This window comes from Camelus ferus, chromosome 33 (genome assembly GCF_009834535.1).
Source record: "Camelus ferus isolate YT-003-E chromosome 33, BCGSAC_Cfer_1.0, whole genome shotgun sequence".
In the NCBI taxonomy this organism is placed as follows: Eukaryota; Metazoa; Chordata; class Mammalia; order Artiodactyla; family Camelidae; genus Camelus; species Camelus ferus.
In genome coordinates this window covers 5,739,216-5,753,223 of record NC_045728.1, presented here as the reverse complement: position 1 = coordinate 5,753,223, position 14,008 = coordinate 5,739,216, and the positions used below count along the sequence as shown (strand labels likewise).

At 49.5% G+C, this 14,008-nt stretch overlaps 1 protein-coding gene across 2 annotated transcripts in view; it reads right to left on the bottom strand.

Moving 5' to 3' along the window:
- The window catches only part of KIRREL3 (kirre like nephrin family adhesion molecule 3), a 491,466-nt gene that overhangs the window by 348,310 nt on the left and 129,148 nt on the right, over positions 1 to 14,008 (bottom strand). The gene's annotated exons all lie outside the window — the stretch shown is intronic.

Here is a 14,008-nt window from a genome sequence, read left to right as displayed (position 1 = left end):
GCAAATTGGTGGGTTGGATTCTTTCTCACTGGGCTACTTAGGTAACAATTACTTAGGAGCCAGATCTTGTCTAAGACATGGGCTCAGAATTAAAAGACCCCTAACCTCCCTCTCCCATCCTAACGATCATCAGGGAGTCACTCTGGCGTAAGGCTGTCAAAGCAACACAGAGAATAATGGCTCCACTTCCTCTGAGCTGAAGCACAGGTAGGCTGCGAGGAGCAGTCCTAGAAAAGATGTCAGCAGTCTCGGTAATGGTATCTCAGTGACAAACTGTTGAGATTAAAGGTGATTTTTGTCAACACCCAACACAACCTCTCGCACCGGAAGCGCCGTTCATTCCACATGGGAGGGCAACTGGCTGTCCATTTCCCACCACTTGCTGTCTCCGGCCAGAATTACATCTTATCTCCCTACACTCTGGAGCCTGGAGGAGCTGCCATTTTCAGAAATACATCTAGGACATAATCTATAATTAAATGTGCAGTTGATTTATCATTATCTTGGGTTACTTGGAATTCACATTATTTATGTTACCAATCCTGTCCCGAGACCTCTAAGTCACTGCCCATCATGCTTCTAACAAATAGTAATCATAAAAAAATCGCATTCAACATTATATTTGGACATCATCTGTCTGAAAGGTAATAAGATACAGCAACTACAGTGATTGAAATGAAGGGAAAAGATTGTTAATATAATAGAGGTTTCTACTGGGCATGCTTTAAATCAATGTGCAGAAGCAATTTAAACAACCCATCCTGCCATCATGTTTAAAACACATTGATTTCTTTCTTTTTCCCCCTTGTGGTTTTTATCTCTTAGGCGGTTTTTCCCCTTCTTGTGGATTTGGACTGCAAGCCAAAGGAAAAGAAATGGCAACAAGAAGACTGGCAGAAATGACCTGAGTGACAGACTGCCCCTTTCAGAACATTTCTAATAAATCAAGAGGAAAAATAAATCTCTGCCGTAGTGCCACATTTGACAAATTGAAATTAAATTGCACCAACTCCGGGGAAACCAGGATGACCTGCTCTGGTATTTCTTCCCCAAATTAACAGTTAACAGGCAAGAGAGGATATCTGAGGGTTATTTTCTTAAAAGAATCCCCTTGAACTCTGATCAAAATGTGATTCTAGACCCCAAATCCATATTCAGTGTGGAGAGTGAATTCAGGGGCTAAAAATAAATATGGATATTTTTGCATAGACATGTATATGTATTTTTTCCTTTAATTCTAAAATTATTATCTTGGAGAGAGTGGTAAGTGGAATTTTTCCTAGCAGTGAATTTTTGGTGTTATCAGCTGTCAGGTTGGAAAAATATATGGCAGTAATAACGGGGGAATATATGATCCATAAATAAAGAAAAACGGGATTGTTTGGCATTATAAAGTTTTAACGCCTTTAGGTAGCAAAGACTCCAAACAAATCCCCTTCCTTTAAATCTTCTTATGGTCTCCTCGGATTGTGTCTCTCCCATTCCTCCCCTAAAGCCTATAAACAGTGCTCTGGCTGGAGAGACCCTGAAGACCTAGAAGGAAAAGGCACAGCCTCGCCGGCTCTGGGCGAGAACTGGGCTCTCCTCCTCTTGTAAGAGTCAGGATGAAGGACCTGTCAGGCTCAAGGCCAGCGACCAGACACGAGGAAGCGCTCATGGCAAGAACTTTCACGGAAAGTTCCTTTTTATCTTTATTTCTAAGATTTCCATATGCTGCTGAAAAGAATGATCCAGACCATGAACAGCATTTATCCATCAGCTACCACGTGCCAGGGTCAGGGCTGGGCGCTGTGTCACCGGGGTGGACAGGTCACGGCATCTGTCTTCAGCGAGCTCACCGTCTCATGGAGGAGACAGAGAAGAGGATCTAGGGGGCTGCTGAAACAGTCTCGAATAGTCATCATTCACAACAAGTGCACAATGGACATTAGTTGAATGAGTGAATAAACATGTGCGAATGGAAGGCTGTCATTAATTAACTGGAAACGTAGAGGGAATTGAAATTTGTTGTTTCCTTTTGTTTGGGGGCTGGGAGCGGAGAAGGGGTTGGCTGTATAACAACGAAGGACCAGGGAGAAGAGAAGAAAGCACGACACTGGTTCGGGAAAGCTGTTTTTCAGCATCACTTTTTATTATATATACATTTTATTTTTTAATGAGAAGTCTGCCTTGGGTAAAAAGCTCATGATGAGTCAGCGTATTGCAGGCAAACAATCCCAGGCCATTGTGCTGAGGTCTTTGCTGTGGTGGAAATGTGTTATCTCCCTGGAACATCCAGGCGGGCTCCACTGCTGTCACTGTACAATTTGCATGCTTCGCTGATGTTTTATGTATTGTGCTACTTACACGCTGAAATGTACATGCGTGCGTCTGCAAATTTAGGTAAATTATGAATAAATTAAATCTTATCTAAATAAACAAGTGTCTTTTTGAACCAGAATGCAAGCTGTCATGAATATTTAAGTGGACAAGGATGAATCCTCTTCCTGCTGTGTGTCTTACAGAATGCTTTCTGTATTCTTGATTTCAGGAAGGGAAGTGCACACAGCGAGAGCAATAAAATCGACTTCTCACTGGGGACATGAACATTGAGAAATCTTTGCGAGATTGATCCATTAAAAAATAAGATCCACTACCGAGATTAAATTATATGGGTGTCTCCCGACACTGGTAATCACTGCCTTCTCATGCCATTTTGGAGACAAGAGTTCTAGGGGAGAGTTATAATTTTTATCCTTCCTATTAGCAGAAAGGGGCAATTCATATACATCACTGGCTCCAGAAGGTACTGAAATCCAGTCTAGTTTCTTCTAGTTCATATATGATTTCTGGACAAATCTCATGGACAAGAGGACTGACTCATCTTCATCAAAATGGTCAGGAACGTCCCAGTGCCCAGGGTCACGTCCAAGGATCTCAGCTGATGTTCTGAGGCTGCACATGGGTGACGTGGTCATATTTCCCATCACTCACAGCATCTGAGGATCTGAGTTGAAAGGGCAGATGGGGCTGGGGATACCAAGGAAGAAGCGGAGGAGTTTCCCGAGCTTCTCCAAACAGGCCATCCGTCTGCAGCTCCAGGTGCTTGTCTTTCTGTTCCTTCTGTGTAGAGAGCCCTTGTCCTCTGTGTGTGTCTGTGGAACAGCTAAATCTCTTCTCTAAGTCCTGGGTCCCGTCTCTCCCGGAGATGGGCCTGAGCTCCGCAGGCAGACTGAGGTGTGTTCATCTGAGTGTGAGCCCCGACGAGGGCAAGGGCTCTATCTGCTGCTTTAGCATCCCCAGTACCCAGCACAGGGCCAGGCACAGACATGGACTCAGAAGTGAATCCCCCTCTGGTGTCTGTAGTGTCCTGCGCAGATCCCTCCATAGCATGTATCAGATTTCTCTGCTTCCTTATTTGCTTGCATGTTCGTCTGGCCCGCTAGATGGCTGTGCCCTCAAAGGCAGAAGTCCCATTTTATTGATCTGCATTCCCAGGGCCAAGCACCATGAGTACTTGACAAATGTTTGCTGATTGAAAGAGAGTTATATCCATTACATTTCAATTAATTGCAGCAATAAAGCTGAAACTTATTCGCCCCTGTGTGCCCTACAATGTCATCTTCGTCCTTCAGAGCCATGATCAGGGTCTAGGCATACTTTTAAATTACTGTTCATGGTGCTCTTTTTGATTCTGTCTCAAATGGCCAGAAAGGTTTTACTCTTATGCCCACCTACCCAACAACTGTCTTTTTTTCTACCTGGGTCCTGCAGGAAGTGACAAAGACTACATATATGATGAAGATGAGCCTTTGGGTTGAAACAAGGAGGAATGAAAAGCAGTCCAAGGGAGTAACCCTCCCTCCTTCCTTTCCCCCTTAGCCTGTACCCCCCACAGGCTCTGGGCCAGGAAGGATGGGGCAGGCAAGGAGCGGCGGGACGTGTCCAGGCTCCACTAAGCTCTGCCACAGTGAAGACGTAGGGCAAGGACAGACGGAGCACTCGTGGGAGGAGGTGGTGGGAAGGGGCCTTGCCGAGGCTGCCTGGACGGGGCTGGCCCGTGGAGGCTCGCCTGTATCCATCTCTGCATCCACGACAGGACTGAGACAGCACATCCCACCCGTGAAGCTGAATCTGGTTTGCCTCGTGCCACATGGCTCCGTCTCCTCAACTGTCTATGTCTGAGCTACTAAAGGACTTTCTCAAACTTGTTTTAGGACCTGACTCTCTTAGTCATGAGAAAACTGCCCCCTACTTTAAGTCGGGTCTCTCGGATTCTGGGACACACATGCTTTTCCATCTGCTCTGTTTCAGGTGGAGAGGCCAACATCCGCCGCTCCTTATAGGAAGCACTTATCCACTGGAAGTCAGTGATTGCATTAGGGCTCACCCTCTTCTTTTTCAGACTAAGTGCCCTGATGTCCTCTACAGGTCACCTTCCCTTGGGATCTAATCCTGGGACCACAGCGCAAGTGTGGGACTGATGGCCCCCCTTCTGGAGGCCGAAGAATCTGCAGAGCTTCATGGTCAGAACTGGCTCTGGTCCACATGTGATGGTTTCTACAATGAGGCTAAAGAACTCACCCCAAGAGGTGGCACAGGGACGACGGAGCCACATTCAGGGGGCCCTGAAGGGCGAATTCTTGGTGATGAGGACACAGGTCTATTTTCAGAAACTGGACTACCACCCGCCAAAGGCCCAATGTCCTTTTGGCCCCTGTCACAGAAAGACACTGGGTTGACCACGAGTCTGACTCAGTATGACACCCTCCAGTCGGACTGAGAGCTGACCTCCCAGTCAGGAGAGAATAGGGGTCGAGTTCAGAAGGATCAACCATCACAGGTTTTTTTTTTTTTTTTTTTTTTTTTCTTTTTGCAAAGCAAGGCTTTTACTCGATGCTTTGAAGAACCTGCATGTTCCACAGACTCCCTGCCTCACTGTACACAACCCAGAGCCAAACTGACAGACTGGCTCCTGTTTCTGGACAGAGGCATCCTTGTTCTCCCCTGCCCTGTAGGACAACACCCTGCATGGTCAGAGCAGCAAGAGGAGGCACAGAACAGCTCTCTGGGACCAAGATATGGTCTCCGAACCAGACAGAACCAAGAGAAAACACTAACAGAAAACCGACTGACACAGCTTAACATGCGTCCCCACTGTACGGAAGGCAGGTGTTCAGGCCTGGAGGTGGGGTTCGCTCTTGCCTGGAGGTCAAGGGAATCTGGAAGATCCCCGAGTATAAAGGCTCCCGTGAGATGCTTCTGGAGAGAGATTTCGTGGAGGGTGTTGGAGTTAGTGAGCCTGTTCGCTCGACCACTGATTACAAGGGGGAGCAACTCCTGCCCCGTCCCTGCATTCGACGTGGGTCTGCCCAGTCTCATCCCCCAGGAACGTTCACTGCCTCGTGGGTTGTACTGTGGACAAGTGACCACCAGGGCGCTGACCACTGGAAGCAAGACCACGAAGCCTGGCAAAGACACAGGGGTCTCCAGGGGAGCCTCCTCCAAGAGGGTCTTCCTAGCCACCCCGTCCCTCCTGACTGGTAGGACCCCTCAATCAGGTGTGGCAGGAGACAGGCTTGGAAAACCCACTGATGTTTTCCAGCCACAAGCCCTTGGCGACAGGGGTCTGAGAGAGGAGAACGGGCATGGGGTGGGGGGCACTGCAGAGATGGAAAGAAACCAAGGTGGGGATGGCAAGTGGGCAGACCCACTGAGAGAGCCACGGGGCCGCCTTAACGCCGGTACGGCCTTTTCAGGGCTGCGTCTCTGGCAGGTGGCGGGGCTGGGATGCAGGCTTGGCACGGCCCAGCTGAGGCCCATCCGGGACCAGGAGGCTGACAGCTCGCCAGTAACCCTGGAACTTAACTTAATAAATTAAAGCTGACAACTCCTCCCAAATTGATATGAAAAGGCTCTTTAGTGTCCATGAACTGCTACGTTTTATCCATTTCAGTTTCTAAAAGAAGAGGTGAAGCGTAGCCGTTTTTGTCAGGTAGCGGCAGGACCTCTTCCCTTGGCCAGTGAAAGGTGGGGTCCCTGCAGTCGGGCCTGGCCTGAGCCTGGGCCAGAGGAGTCGGAGTCCAATGGCTAATGACACGGTGACAACAGCCACTGTCTGCAGGGCACTTCGCAATTTCCGGAGACATCTCACCCGTATTAGCTCACTTGGGCTGCACTGTCGGGTGGATTTTATTATCTCCACATTTCAGGGGAGGAGCTGGAGGGGGAGAGAGGAGACTGCTGGGGTCTTGCTTCCCTGCAGCAGGGGGCGCCTGCCCTCTGGATGGGGATGGACCACTGGGGGAGCCTCCTCTTCCTCTGGTACCTCACTGCCCCAGCTCAGGCGCCCTGCACCTCCCATGGTGACCATGAGCTACCCATGCACACTGATGGGGGTCAGGGGCTGGGAGGGAGTGGATGACTCCCGGCCACCATCCCTGCTGCCAACAGAGGAACATTTTCGCCAGGACTCCAGAGGACAGTATTTCGGCTAATGTTTATTACCAAATTCAAAAGACGGACTCAGGGGTTGAAATGTTGAGTCTGGGAATCTAGCCCGTGAGGGCCCCACCTCGCACAGGGGAGCGAGGCTAAGAGACTAGAGCCCCCGAGGATTCTGATCAGGAGAAACCTTCATCTGGTTCACCAGGAGACCCCCACACCCAAAGCCAGGCCACTGAGGCGGGCAGATCGGAAGACAAGGGGATAACACAGACCCTGAAGCACATTGATAGTACAAGCCGAGTCAAACACAGGACAGTGCTGGCTGCTGGAAGTTCAGGTGCCTGCAGTGACCAGCCCATGTGGGGTCCCTGGGTGCCCCTCTCTGAAGGCAGCGGGGCCTCAGGCTGCCTCTGGTAGGAGCTCCGAGGGCTGGGAAGCGGAAGGATGCTGTACAGAGAAGGCTTTGATCTCAGATCCTTGTGTCCGTGTCCAATTGCACATGGTCCAGACTGCCGGTGTATGTGCTGAATGAAAGGGCTGTGTTTTGGAAATCTGAGTGTGTGGGTCCTTGGGCTGTGCTGCCCCAGATGACATGCTGATGGCACAGTGGGAAAAGCCCTGGACCGGGGGTCACAGCATCACTTATAAACGGCTGGACCTAAGTAGGCTGCTGCAGACCTTTGGGGCACACGTGTGATGCGCCCATGCAGGGAGGCACCTCTCCCCATGGCTGCGTGGAAGCTTGTTCAGCACATCACTTCGGTAACACACAGATATTTATGGTTCAATTCGAGGAAGTGATGAGTTGTTGGAGCTACTGAGGGGGAGATGGTCTGAGAGCCACGCAGGGTCACATCTGCTCCCTTCTCCCGCCCTGCTCTCAAGCCACGAGGTTTGTTTCAGCCAGAGACGGTGCTGGCCAGGGAACCACAGCCTCACCCGCCAAGGCCAAGGTGACTTTTTTCAGGTCACCCACCCTGTCTCCCCAGTGTGGGTCTCTCTCTTTTCTGGCCTGTAGGCTGCAAATGGTGGACTCAGGCTCCCAGTGAGAGTGATTAAGATGTCCTGGCAGGGAGGCAAGCTCTTTCTTCGCTTATTTTTGATGGGACAGCATAAAGCCAGATCATCCCTCTGAGCTCCCTTAGGGCCATGAACGTCCACATGGGCAGGATACTCCAGCACACGGGCCGGGAGACGCACGAGCAGCCATAAATCAGCCCTCTGCATCGCAAGCAGGGTGGGCTGGCGGAGGCCTCGGCCGCCCCACCTCCTCACCTGACCCCACTGCTTTCCATCTGCCATTCTTTTTCTGTTTGTCTTTTAAATTTAATGTTTATTGAAGTGTAGTTGATTCACAATGTTAGTTTCAGGTGTACAGCAAAGAGATCCAGTTATATATAGATATATATACACACACACATACACATACACAGCCATCCTTTTATAACTCACAACTTTTCGGGAGTTCTAGAGACGGGGAGGGGATGAAGTGGGTGGAACAACCACTGGGCTGGGTGAGACTCAGAAGGTTGTGGGTGTAGTCTCAGCTCTGCCATTTACAGCCATCTAGCCTGGGACCAAACTGTCTAATCTCCCTGAAGCCCGTCTGTAGAACGACATGCTCTTCAATGAGCAGGCAGGAACGGGGCCAGCGGCTGTTCCCGAGCACCTGCTCTGTGCCACACACCATACACACAAACTTCCTCACTTCTCACCACAGCCAGGAATCCCATTCCTGAGAGAAGAAGTCATTTGTGGGAGGCCGCCCAGCTCTGAGACCCCAAAGCCTGAGCCCTCTCTCCTTGGATGCCATGAGCTGAGAGCGTCACTGATGCAATGGTCTGGTGACAGCAGAGAAAGAAAGCACCTTACGCATTCAAATTCAAGACCCTCTATCTGAGCTCAGAGTATCTGCTGGGCTTTTACGATTGATTCATTTTCAACGAAGAAACTGAAGCATGAAGGTTAAGGCCCTGCGCTAAAGGTCTCACCACAGCAAGGCAGTGCAGGCGCTGAGCCCGGTCAGACGTGTCTCCTCCATCTCAGAGTCCGTCAGAACATTTGTGTGCGTGACCCCCTTTTACTCTCATGTCAACTTTACGGTATACCCATCAGGATCCTCCATCTACACTGAGGGCCGTGAAGCTCAGTGGACTTGGGAGTGCAGGGGCCATGACTTGTGGTCCACCCAGACCCTCAGCATCCTTCTGCTGGTCCCATGTGCCTTCCCTACCCACCTGTGTGCTTTGTTTCTACTGGTCCGCACCTGCAACTCTTCGGGCACCACTACCCCTGGGCCCAGGGAGACGCTTGGCCCCACTTCGTGTAACTCTGGCAAGTGTTTTGTGTTGTTGCTATTTTTTTTCTTAAATGGGAAAAAAATTTTTTTCCTTTTCCCAAATGCTATCAATTTCAATCAAATTATGTATATTGCAGAACCAAAAAAGGATGCTTAAATTGCTGTGTTGTGGGTTTCTTTCTTTTTTTTTTTTTTTCTTTGCTTTCTCTCAATCCTTCCAGTCAGTTTCTTGAAGAATTAAGGTTGGGTCCTTTCAAATGTAAATTAAGCAATTTGCAAAATATGTATTTTGGCATATAGGCAACTTGGCTTTCCAAACAAACTGGAGTTTTATTGATTCTGTGAACTACCATCTCCGGGAGTTATCTTGTGGCCATAATTTGAGTCTTTAAGATGAGGAATTGCTTTCATTTGCACTAAGCAGGATATTCTGCTTTTATCTCACCCCACTCTCCATTTCTGGGTGTTTTAATGAGTAAAAGAAGTGATGTCAGTCTTAATGTGCTTTTCGTGAGTTTAGTTTCTCAAATGTTACCTTTATCATTTTGTCCATTTTACTTAACATTAAAACAAAATTTGATACCACAAAAGAAATTAAGACAGGAAAAACATCCGCCTGCCACAGAACTGGGGGCTCATCCCCCAGACTTCCTCCGACCACCTTTGGGTAAGGTCTAGCCAGACATGGCGCGATCGGCCCACCTTGGGGTGATGGCCCATGTTTTCTTCCCTCTCACCACCTCCGCTGGCACCTGGGCTCTCCTGGACCTGGTCCAGGCAGTGGGCGGAGGCAGGGCCTGTGGACCCCAAAGGAGATTTGAAAGCACTGAAAGATGTCCCTGCCTCCAGAACATCTGCCACAAGAGCCCCTCCTTCTCTTTGCCTTAAGCCTGCTGTTTCCCAAAGTTGGTCCTGGGATAAAAGTGCCTCAAAATCTCCTTGAAGAAACAGTCCCAGGGCTAGGTAATTTTGTACAACACTTCACAGGGTACCTACCAAGATGCACTTGACTACACTGAAGACGCTGGTAAAACTGTAAGGACGCCTGTTTAGCTTTACCTAAACCACAGTATTCACCAAGATCTCTGCTGAGATGCAAATACATAACTAGGCTGGGGTTTAAGAACCAAAGATAAAATCTATCAACCTCACGACTCTGCTTCTGCATCTGAACGTGGGAGTTGGGAACAAGTGAAGACAAGATGGCCTTTAAGTTTTTTCCCACAGTATTTAATTAAACGGCTTGATGTTTCTAAATGTTAAAGATGTTAAAATATCTTTTTTAAAATAAAAATAACACTTGCTCATGATAGAAAAATCAGGAAAGTTTAAAGACAAAATAACAAATAACTCATAGTTTCAATACCCAGAGATAATCACTATTAGCATGTTGAGCATTTTCTAATAATGTTATATGCATAATATATACACACATATATTATATATGTAAGATTTTTATAAAATGGCGAGACACAGATCTATATACTGAATTTTTTTCCTACTTAACATTATGTCACGAGCACTCAATTTCTTAACTGAGTGGAACTGTTGACAGCAGGTGGGAAACCTGACAGGTGAATGGGAAAGAAGGTCGCTGACAGTACCTGTGCCCACAGGTGTGGAGCATTTGTGTGCGTGACCCCCTTTTACTCTCATGTCAACTTTACGGTATACCCATCAGGATCCTCCATCTACACTGAGGGCCGTGAAGCTCAGTGGACTTGGGAGTGCAGGGGCCATGACTTGTGGTCCACCCAGACCCTCGGCATCCTTCTGCTGGTCCCATGTGCCTTCCCTACCCACCTGTGTGCTTTGTTTCTACTGGTCCGCACCTGCAACTCTTCGGGCACCACTACCCCTGGGCCCAGGGAGACGCTTGGCCCCACCGTTTGCCCAAACTTACAGAGAATGGGAAATGCCTGATAGTGTCTGTGCTCCTTGGGACCCTTAGTCAGTGATCAGTGGGGGAGGATGAGTGTTTGCTGAGATGTGTAATTAACATTCTGGGGCTTCTTGGCAGGATCAGCGGGACTGAGTCTCTGCCTGAAGTCACCCTCCAGCTTGGCTTCTTCTCCATCTCTATCTGCTGCCCCTTCTCCTTCCTGTGTCTCCTGGGAGCACTTGTTCAGGAATCCTTGCTTAGGGACTGCATCTGGGGCTCTGACCTGAGACAGGTATTTCCTTCATGGTCATGTCTTTCATAAGCAGCACATCCAGAACTCAAATGGGGTCTTCCAGACCCAGAGCGGACACGTTTCCTATCACAGCTCCCTGCCTGATTCCCAAGGAGGCAACAGACGCGGTGGGAGGAGGATCTCTGGGCAGACCTGCTCATCCAGGGTGCAGGGTTGAGCCTGGGTCCTCCAGCTCCACCGAGGGTGTGCATGGAAGGACGGCAGGGGCTGGGGGCAGTGAAAGGCTCCGACAGGGAGATGGAGAAGCCCTCTCTCCCATCCCCACCCCTCCACAGACCTGGGGGAAGTTAACCGGCATTGGTGCCCCAGCCCTGCTCCAGACAGCCAAAGGGCACAGAGCTTGTGGAATATGGAATAGACACGCAGAACCTGCTGGCACCCGGCCGGGGCCCCACACAAACCCCCCCAGCCAACCGGGCCAAGAGGCTCCTGTATGAAAGCTCGAGAAATCTTACTGAGGGCCCATGCTGGGAAGCAATTTGGTCCATTCCAGCTATCATGTCATGGCAGCGAAATACACAAATAGAGACCAAACTTGTCCAGGGGAGCTTTCCTCTCATTAACCTTGAAGGATGCCACACAGCCCGCCGAAGTCTGCTCTAGGGCCGGCTCTGATGAGAAGAGGCTGCTGGGCCCGATTCCATGAAGCAACAGGACTTAAACGGCGGACATCAGACTGCCAAATGCATTTCTCTCATTTACACTAGGGATCCAGTGTAAATACTGAGAACGGGGCATGAAGGAGGGGGAGAAAGATGGGGATGAGGGGGCCAGGTGCATGCTGCTTGCCACTGGGTGATGTTTGCTATCAGCAAAAGAGATTAATCTCTCGGTTCTGGCCTCCTAAGACATTAGCACATTCACATTCTCTGTTGTGGGCGCGCGCGCGCGCGCACACACACACACGAGCCAGGTTGAATCTTCACCTGTCATCCACAAGGCAGATTCATATTTTGGCTCTGAACACTGAGGAGGTTGGTCAGCTGTGCACACAAGTGTGTGTGCGTGTGCGTGTGTGTTCCGTTCAGACTCCGAGAAGGAAGAGGGGCAGAGTTGGCTGTGCTGGACGACGTACAAACCAGCCTGTGTACAGAGAGCAGATACGCAGCATCTTCTGCAAAAGGATGCCGAGGGAAAGGCTGTTTTCAAACCCAGTCATAGTTCTATTTATGGCTGGAGAGGCAGGGTGTCAGGCTGCCGGGATGGACTGTGGCTTTTGCTGGGATAAGGGTTCAGGAGGGAAGCATGGTTTAAGCAAGGCTGCTGCACTGCTCCTGGCTGGGGTTCCCAGGGTTGGCCACAGGGCCACAGTCTCTTAGGATAGAGGCCTCAGCCCCTGAAGACTCAAGCTGTGGACAAAGATTCTGGTTTCCCTCAAATTTACATTCTGAGCTGCTGGGGTGCAAATACCCTTTGAAGAAAGTCATGCAAGGACAACAGTTGATTTTTTCTCAGCTACCCTGTAGGCAGAGCCTTGGAAAGGAGACTTTATACGATCTCAAAGCAAAGAGTCTTGTCCCTGGCCCTCAGATAGGAAGACGGGAGGAGAGCCAGCAGGTGAAAAATAATCGTCATGATAGTCGCAAATACTCACATGCTACTTACTCCGAGTTAGGTGCTGTCCCCCACGCTTTATACATACTAGTGAATTTAACCCTCACAGTGGGCCCGTGAGGGAGCTCCCATTAGTATCCCTATTTTGTCTCATGAGGAAACTCAGGTGTGGAAACTCATGCAAAGCTGCAGGGCTACGTTTAGCCAGAGCTGGGTGGGGAGGCAGACAGTCTGGTTTTAGTCTCTGCTTCTAAGCGTCGGTGCTACATAACTTCTTCGTACAGAGGGATGGCTTGGCTGGAAGGTAGCAAGCAGTGTCGAAGGACGGGGGAAGCCGTGCCCAGAGGACAAGGATGAGATCGTCTCAAAAGGGCCTCTTAACCAGAGGAGTTCGTTATAATTCAGTGTGGGAACCACACACACATACATACACGTGCAGAAGACTTAAAGTGTTGGCCCAAACACGCATAAATCTAATTACCATTAGAGATAAAAGTATGACCCAACCCTGAGAAGAAATGTAGTTGTGGAAAGAAGTTTTTTCTGAAGGTGCAGTCAGGCCAGCTCCCTGGAAGAGGAAGTGACTTCCGAATGAAAACGGTGAGGAGAGGATGGAGAATGGACCAGGAGGCCGTGGGGAGGGGGAGGCTCCTGGTCACAGCGCCAACCTCAGCCTGAGTCTGGCTGTTTCTCTTTCCCATGACCTACCACTTCTTCCCAGCTGACCTCTCTTACCCCCTTTAAAAAAAAAAATTCTCTGTATTTGCGTTGAAAACAAATCTTTCTTTTTGGAATTTTCCTCTTAATTTCCTTCTTCCCTGCTATCATTTACCTTTCTAGCCGTATTCAACTCTATCGATGTACTATTGCATGAAAAGCACACGCGAAAGAAAGTTGTGTTAGTGTTGGGGCAGGTCGGGGTTCTCATCCCCCAGCCCCCCAGACACCCCTGAGTGCCCATCACAGTGTGGAAGGGGAGAGACACGGTAGTTTAACTAGAGGAATTCAGGAGGGGAATATGTACAAGGAGATGAGGAGGAGGGAGGACACTGGAATTCACTTCAGGGCAACAGACGTTTAATGAGCACCTATTATGGGCCAGTTGCTTGACACTTGGTGCTGGGAGGCAGAAGACAAGCTGTGAGCTCCTGGTGTGGGAACTGACTGGTAAGTGCATCAGGATACAAACATTCGATACAATCCAATCTAAGTGTGGGCAACAGGTACCGGGGACACAGAGAAGAGTGCCAGTATTTACACTTCACAAGGGAGTTACAGAAGTGATGGCATTTAACAGCATTACATGCTGGGCAAGAATTTGCTGGATGAAAAAAGGAGGGCATTCCAGGCAGAGGGGAGAGTTTGAGCAAAAGAAGAGAAACACACGGCCTCCCTGAGACTTGGTGACTGTTCCCGATGTGGCCAGACTGCCACCCGTGGGCCTTGGATCCTGGGCTTGGGAGCAGGAGCCAATCTCATAAGCAATAGGGAGGCATCTCAGGTGTCTAGACGGGAGGTTGGCTTGGTGGGATGT